This window comes from Pteropus vampyrus, unplaced genomic scaffold (assembly GCF_000151845.1).
Source record: "Pteropus vampyrus isolate Shadow unplaced genomic scaffold, Pvam_2.0 Scaffold67, whole genome shotgun sequence".
Taxonomy (NCBI): domain Eukaryota; kingdom Metazoa; phylum Chordata; class Mammalia; order Chiroptera; family Pteropodidae; genus Pteropus; species Pteropus vampyrus.
The window spans coordinates 7,958,079-7,966,598 of NW_011888848.1; the positions used below are offsets into that span (position 1 = coordinate 7,958,079).

The 8,520-nt window shown below is 35.1% G+C and overlaps 1 pseudogene; it reads right to left on the bottom strand.

Annotated features, from left to right (window-relative positions):
* Positions 1-7,262: 7,262 nt before the first annotated feature.
* LOC111740733 lies at positions 7,263-7,381 on the bottom strand (annotated as a pseudogene).
* Positions 7,382-8,520: the final 1,139 nt, after the last annotated feature.

Consider the following 8,520-nt stretch of genomic DNA (forward strand, 5'->3'; position numbering starts at 1 on the left):
GGACTTCTAGTCTCCTGAACTATAAGGCATTAAATTTCTGTTGTTTAAATCACTCAGTCTGTGGTACTTTGGTACAGCAACTCTTACAAACTAATACAATCAGCCTGAGGAAAAGGAGTTATATTAACTTTTCTTTAGGCCATGTGTAAATGCATGGCTAGCCCTAACTCAACTGTTATAATTCTAGAAAAGACAAAACCAATAAATTATTATTTTCACCCAGAAAATGTTAGCATGTTAAATTATTTTTGAGAAAAAGTAAGCAGATGGAAATAGATTGTATAATTTAAAAATCAGATTAAAGAATTGAAAATTGGTACTTCCAGGCATACATTTTGGCTTTGGCAGCTCTTTCTCCAACTGCATCCCTTTATTTCCTGTCCCAGCCAAACTTTGATGAGACTATGTGATAAGAGAAAGGATTATTTCCTCCTTAGCCCTCAATATTTCAGGCCTGAGAAGAAATAGAGTATTTATTAGTTGATTCTCAAGTGTCAGTCTTATAAAGACCTCTGCCCGAAGAAAATTAGATGAGAACTGCTGATGACAATCGTCAATCTTTTTGACCATCCAGAATCTAAACACTCTTCCAATTATAGAGGCCCCATCTTTTGAGGCAAAACTTGACACTGACTACAGAAACTAAAAATGCTTGATACTGGTTTCCAAACCTCCTTTTAGGTAAAGTATAGACACCTGACCCAGGCTGCAAACCAGACATAGCCAAGACTGACCAAATCAGATGTTATGGGTCCAAAGAAGCAGGGACTGCTCTTAATCCATGCTACAGAAGTCAATAGCAGCTACGTCCAGTTTCTGGGGTAACAGGAGCAGCTGCATAAGCTCCATTAACCCCCAGTGTCTATTATCAGTATTGATCAAGCCACAGAGAACAGCGCTCAGCAACTATGGTGTATTCATGATTCTGTAACATGACTCTAACCATAACTCATGGATGAGTTAGCCTGGTTACCTGCTTGCCAGAGATTCTAGAGCCCCTGTTTGTGTTTAAATCATCTTCAGTTCTGTTGCTTGTAACTAAGAACTCTGACATAAATAATATGTGAATTTTTAATTTATTTTTTAATAAATACAGAATTCTGAATTATTTTTCTTTTACACAAAAGGATCATGAAATTTTACTCAGTATATTAAAATTCTAAATGTATATTTAAATGCTTCATGAATAGCTAAGAGACAGAAGAGAAAGAGGCAAATAGGAAAAGGAAGATAGAGAATGAAATGCAGAAGGAAATGTGATCATTAAAAATTCCTCCAAAGTTTTACTTTAATTATTTTAGATTAAAAACCTTCTGTCTTGATTTCTGACTACTACTTGGCCCTTATTTTACATAATTTAAAAAACCTGTGTCAAACTTATCTTAAGTTACCTATTTTTGATTAGAAACATTGGCAAGTGATATTAGTGGATAATTAACAAAAATGGACAAATAGCCCTTCAACTCACAAAAAGATGGTCAATGTCACTCATAATAAGAGAATACAATTAAAAATAACAGTAAAATATTATCTTTCACCTGCCAAATTGGCAAAGCCCAAAATTTTGCTAATATACTGTTTTGGAATGAACGTAGGGAAACAGGCCCATTCATATTGCCCGTGGGAATATAAATTGAGACATTTATTTTTTGGAGGGAAATTCAGAAGTATCCATCAAGATCACATGGGTACCTGCCCTTTGACACAACAATTCTATTTCTAAGAATAGGTCTTGCAGATGAATACACACATGCACAAAACCACAAAAGTAAAAGGATATAATCACAACTATAATAAAGAACTGTCAATTCTGATGCATCCAAATAATGGAATACTATGAAGCTGTTAACATAAACCAGGAAGCTTTCTAAATATTGTTATGGCGATCAGAGCCAAGACTTACACAGAAGGAGGAAAAAAAAATGCTTTATTATGTAGCATATTACCATTAGGGAAAAAAACAATAATTATAATTATCTTTATGACTATATTTGTGTTTATAAGCTTGTGTATGGGTAGAATATTTCTGGGTTTCATTAAAAGAAAAACTGCTAATACAAGTAGTGATCACTTCTGAATAGGGAAAGTAAGTGTCCAGGGAACAAGGTGGACAGGTAGATTAGACAATATATATGCCTTCTCATACCTTTTGATTTTATGTTTCTGTATTATCTATTTCAAAATAATTTTAAAATACTAAAGCAAACATACTCACAAATATGTCTATAAAGATTTGCAAATCATTTTTTGTTTAATTATAAAGAAATATAAGTGCAAAAAATATATCAGAACCATTATAATAAGCAAAAAATACCAAAAATAAATATTTTATCAAGAATTGGATTAATGCAGAAAATATCAATAAACTTATTTCTAAAGAACCCAAGTCTGTTGTTTTTGCTGATACAATGTGGCAGATAAAGCTCCTTCCATGCCTCTTTCCCTCTGACCTTAGTTTTCTCTTTAGGCCTGGTAGAATTTGACAGCAGAAATGGACTTGTCCAAAGTTGAACAAAGAAGAAGAAGGTTCATATATGTTCAAAGAAGAGATGGATAAGGTTACAGAGAGAGAGGAAGAGTCTTGAATCTACAAACAATGGTTACACACCTGTGACACTCCTAGCTGCCTCCAGGATTTTGAGAGAAATGTCTTTCAAACACAGAAACAAAGCAAGGATAAAAAGGGCTGCTATGGGCAATAGCAAAGTGGTGCCGTGCGTGCAATGCCAGAGGAACACTTAAAGCTGAAAAGGACTTCAGATATTATATATGATCTACCTAACTCTTTCATTTTTCATGTGAAGAAACTGAAGCCTAGGAAGGCTTTGACTAGCCCAAAGTCACACCACCTGAAAGTAGCAGAATTAGGATTATAACCAATGTTTCCTAACTCCAAGTCCAATGCTTTTCTCCAGTATACACATTCTTTGCCTTCCTCCCCATAAGTGATCCTTTTACACAGTTGCTTCTTTCATTTTAGTACTAGAGAGATAAAATATAGAGGAGTGTTTTTTCTCCTATTCTGGCCATCCTGTACTAAAGGCTGCTACAATTCTTCATCTTTCAGTTTGGAACAGTAGGCTGGTCTTCAGGCCTACAGACTAAGGACGAGTAAAGAGAGTCCTTGCTGAGTTAATGCTGTTTTTAGGCAAAGATCAGAAATCCACTGAAATTAGTTCAAGTAAAAGGAAAGCCAGTGCTGGGGGTAGAGGAGCACTGTTCTTGGATTTTCATAGTCCAAGGACAGGAAAGAAGTGACAGGTTTCATATGAAATAGAAATTTGAGAACAAAAAGATTTTCTATACTTTTTTACTTTTGCATCTAACAGGACAAAATCCATAAGGAATATATTAAATTCCTGCAGTTGAATCTTAAAGAGCCATTGTAGGAAAATGGAATGGGTAAAACATGGCTCAACCATTAGCTATCGCAAAAAAAAGAGTCATGATTTTAACGAAAAACTTTAATATGATCTTAGAACATTTTAATAGAAATACAGGGCCTAAAATAAGGACAATGATTTTTTTCTGAATTATTTATATCATATCTGAAATGTACTTCATTCTAGGCACCATGAGACAAGTAGAGAAATTTAAAATATCCAATGGGCAGTGGTTAAACTGGTAAAAATTTTGAAAACCTAGTCTAGAGGAAAAATGACAGGAGGAGGAATTGATTGTTCTCTTTGAATATTTAGGGAACATTTAGTTAAGGATATTGTGTGGTTGTGGGGACAGAACTAGGATGAGTTAGGGAAGCTATGGAAATGGAATAGTGTATGGTAGGTGGCATTCGGTGTCACAAAGAGTCATGTGCAAGCTGGGATGGAGATCCACATGCTTCAGTAGACAAGAGTCTTTTTAGCATGTGGCCCAATAACAATATTTGTAGGACACTTGTTTTTAAAAAATCAAAATAGCCTTCTTGAATTACATTAGGTAAAATCTGTACAACTTTGACTATATTCTTTAATAAACAGAATTTTTATAGTTATTAACATGTTAATATTGGATACTTCTTTATAGTTATTAAAATATTAATATTGGATATGTTTGCAAAATAGCAATTTTTTAACCCCTTACATTGGTCTAGTGCTTGAGTTCACAAAATGCTTTTTGGTGAATTGTCTCATACCATTCTTAAAACATCTCTGTAAGGTAGGTATTACTATCCTTGGCAAACAGGTTTAAAAGAGCAAAATGATTTGCCAAAGATCCTAGCAATTGAGGATAATAATTTTCGACCAAGACTTTGTTCTTTCTTTTCTTTTCTTTTTCTTTCTTTCTTTCTTTTTTTTTTTTCGAATTTTTATAAGAATTTATTTGAGCCAAACTGACAACATATGCTGGGGAGCAAGATCTCAAATGCTCTGGAGAATAACAGTTTTGCAGCTTCTTTTATGCATTTGGAATTAAGGAGAGAACTTAAGGAAGATGACATGGAGTTAAGAAAAAGCAAGACAGGTATCGGAGTACAGGGTAGCTAACAGGATTACGTGCTCTCTAAAGGGTGGTTAAGGTTTATGTCAAAGGTGTGTTAACCTAGATGCACAAAAACAATGTACAAGGCTTGCTTAAGCAAAGATAAGCCTTTTACTAAAATGTTATATGCCTGGGGCATGACTACACACTGTGACCTGCTCATTTAGGAATTTATGATCAGATCATTCTGTGGGGTTACTTTCCATAGAACACTTTTCCTCATTCACATACCCTAGTAGGTTTTGATCACTTTTTTTACAATGCTTAAAAAACAAATCTTTGAAGGTGTTCCAGAGGCCCTTCTGAAACACTGCAAAGTTAAAACCTCAACATCTAATGAAAACAAAGAAGTAATCAATTAGCATGCTTTAGCATGGACACTTTATTAACTTCTATAAACATATTTTATAGACATCAAAGTTAATTATTAACATCAACTTATTTTTATAAAACTCAGGCAAAATAAAGCCATGTCTCTTTTATTTAAATCAACAAAGTTAAGCTAGCTTTTATTTACTAAGGATTAACTTTAGGTCACATGAACTTGAAAACTCTTGGATTAGTTTCTATATTTCTGAGAATTTTAGAATACCCAATCCTTACAAGCACTTGCCTTTAAATTAATTTTAACAGTACCATCCAGAGGTAGAAAATTATCTCACGCTTACAACATAAATATACAGACATACACAGACAGACCAAACAGAGCACAGTTGGATCCAATTTTCTTTTTGGAGGCCTAACGACTGTCCTTGACGAGTCAAGTTCTAAATGACCTTCCTCCGCCTCTTAAAATAAGGATAGCCATTTTTAATCCCTCAAAGAACTGGGTTGACACCCAAACAACATCATTGGTTGATCCATTTATCTAAATACTTTATTTCTCTCTTTTTCTCTAAAATCCTTTTACATAGTTTCATTTTAGCTTAGCAAAGAAAGCCTTTTTAAGTTCTGAAACAGTCTCTAATAATGTTCCTTCCATTTATTCTGCCTAATTTTATAGCTGGCTTTTGCTAATTGTGTGTGAAAAATTAATTTAGAAGTATCAAAGGATCCTCATCTCAACTATCTTAGCATTAATGAGAGCCTGACTGCGGTGGGCCTTGTCTGCCTGGTAGGCACAATTTCCTATGTTAATTTTGAGATCTGTAGACTCTGAGCAAACTACTAGGGAAAACGAACACTTATGTGCATATCTCCAGAGGAACCAAATGCCATGGATCTCCCTATAGGACCACTTTACACCCTAGAGTAAATTTTCCCTCGGGCAACCCCACAAAGATAATTAGTCATCTAAGAATACCCGATTGAGGACCAGTGAGAGCTTACTGGACACTGTGGGAACCACAGCACTTTCCAGAGCACAAGCACCTTCTCTCAAGGTGAACCCATTCCTGGGTGCCTGTCCTTCTCCCTGGGCCTCGCTCTGGCTTCTCCGGGATCAGCTGCCTTACCACACTGGACACCTCAAAGGGCCCATCTCTACCATTCTGGATTTGGGGCTCTAAACAACTATCATCACCCCAGAGGCTATTTGGGTTGAGGAAGCAAGTGTTCTTTCTCTTTCACAGCTGAAGAGAGTTCAATGTGTCAGTTATCCAGCAAAGATTTTGTTCAGACTCTCAGTAAGCAATCCAAGTGAAAGCCAAAATTAAAAGCGGCAACCAATTTTTTTTCCCCTTTCCCTAGGTTATCTCAACCCTTATCCACCTCAAAGATTTTCTAAGAACAGTTCAAATAAAGTTATGGCCTGCTACTTAAAGCAAGGAGGCTTAGAATTACAAGAGAAACTCACCCAAGTTCACCAAATGCAAAGCAGAGAGCTAGCGTGGCACAATGAACCCTTGCTTGTACCTAGCACCAGGTCAGGTCTGGAGGGTGGTGCTAGGTCGGTTTCTTTAGCATTCTGCCAACTGTGCCAAGTAAATGTCAATGTATGAAACATTCAAACCTCTAGATAATTTTTATAAGAGTTTATTTGAGCCAAACCAACAACATATACTGGGGAGCAAGAATGCAAATGTTCCTGAGACTTAGTTCTTTCTATTCAGTGCAAAATTTAATTTCCCCCCATTACCTTAGCCACCTACTGTTAGTATAGTTGACTCTTGAACAACAAAGTTTGAACCATACATGTCCATTTATCTGCAGATTTCTTTCAATAAATACGTAAGTACCGTAAATGTATTTTCCCTTCCTTATGATTTCATTAATAACATTCTCTTTTCTCTATCTTATTTTATTGTAAAAATACAGCATGTAAAACATGTAACATACAAAATATGTGTTAATTGTCTGTTTATGTCATTGGTAAGGCTTCTGCTCAACAGTAGGCTATTAGTAGTTAAGTTTTGAGGGAATCAAAAGTTATACGTGCATTTTCAACTGTGCTGGAGTTGGCACTCTTAACTCCTGTGTTGTTCAAGAGTCAACTGTATAACTCATAGTATTTGCATGATATTATTTGGCTCCATCGTTGCCATAGCACTAAATTATATTTATTATTTTCATCTTTTAATAGAATTTTTAAATTGTGTTTTAAAGAATAGCAGTAAGATATGTACTCAACATACTACTGTAATGTTAATGTCTTTAATACTGACTGTAAATAATAAATAATTTCAGGGAAAATATGTACTGTTTCCATCATACCAGTTCCAGATTTTTCCTTCAATAAGTGAAATTTACTACAGACCAGGGGTTGGCAAACACTTTCTGTAAGGGGCCAGATAGTAAGTATTTCAGGTTTTTTTTTTTTTTGTCTTTGTTTTTGTTTTTAATGCCTATAGCACCTGGTCTTCCTAGGTGGTCTCCCATCCAAGTACTAACCAAGCTCCACCCTGCTTAGCTTCCAAGATCAAATGGGATCAGGCACGTTCAGGGTGGCATGGCCGTAGACTGCATTTCAGGTTTTATGTGTCATTTGTTATCTGTTGTAACTACTCAACTTTGCCTTTGCAACCTGTCATCGATTGAGTTCCAATAAAACTTTATCTCCAAAAACAGATTATGAGTCATAGTGTGCTAACTCCTGCTATACACAATAAAAACCAATGACAATCAGAAGGCAAAGCCATAAATGTAGACTATAACCGAAAGGGTTGGCAATGGATAAAGTGTATGCTAAGCAGGGAAAACTGAATGTGTCAAGACACAGGCATAGAACTGACCATTAATTAGTAGGACCCTCCAAACAGGTCCACACAGAGAAAGAATTCACTTAGGCCTGGGGATAATAAATTTGGAGGATATACAGATGAATGTTATAAGTCATGGTGGACAGCTTATTAATGGCCTTGAAAGTCTCTTTGAAGAATTTGGACACTATAGGTTATAAAAGTCTCATTATACCTTTGTTTAATTCTAAGCATTATCAGAGGTGATGAAATATGTTTGAAAAGTCTCCCTGAACAACCTTTAAATATTAACTAAAATCTCAAGAATCTCAACAGCTTCAGATGGAAAGTAGTATGGGGAAGTAGAAGCATGTGATAATTACAGTACAACTGCTTTCACATAAATTCTCATTTGATGTTTACAGAACTTTTATAAGAATCAAATTATATAAAATCATACATCAATATCCTTTTATAAACTATAAAACATAATAAGATATTTATTTATGTCATATTAAAACAACCATAAAATTGGGTTAGCTTGTGTTTTAATTCCACTTTACAGACCTGGAAACTGAAACACAGAGAGATTGACGTTCCCAAGGTCACAAGCCTAACTAATGGCAGAGCCAATACTGTCAGTGCAGTGCAGTAAAAATAAAACTAGATTAGAGGTCAAAAGAGTGAGATTTAAACATAACTATAGCAGAAATTAGCCATTTCACCTTCCGAGTATTACTCTTTTAATTTATAAATTGCACTTGGTAGTAATAATATGACATTACCTCATGGTAGCTGTGAAAGTAAATTAATATAATGCATTTGTCTTTGCTCTTCCATGTTTATTTTCTTTCTAATTTTTCCTCTTTCCTCAGCCTTTTAAAGTGATCTATACCCAATAATCTGAGCAGGCATGTGGCCT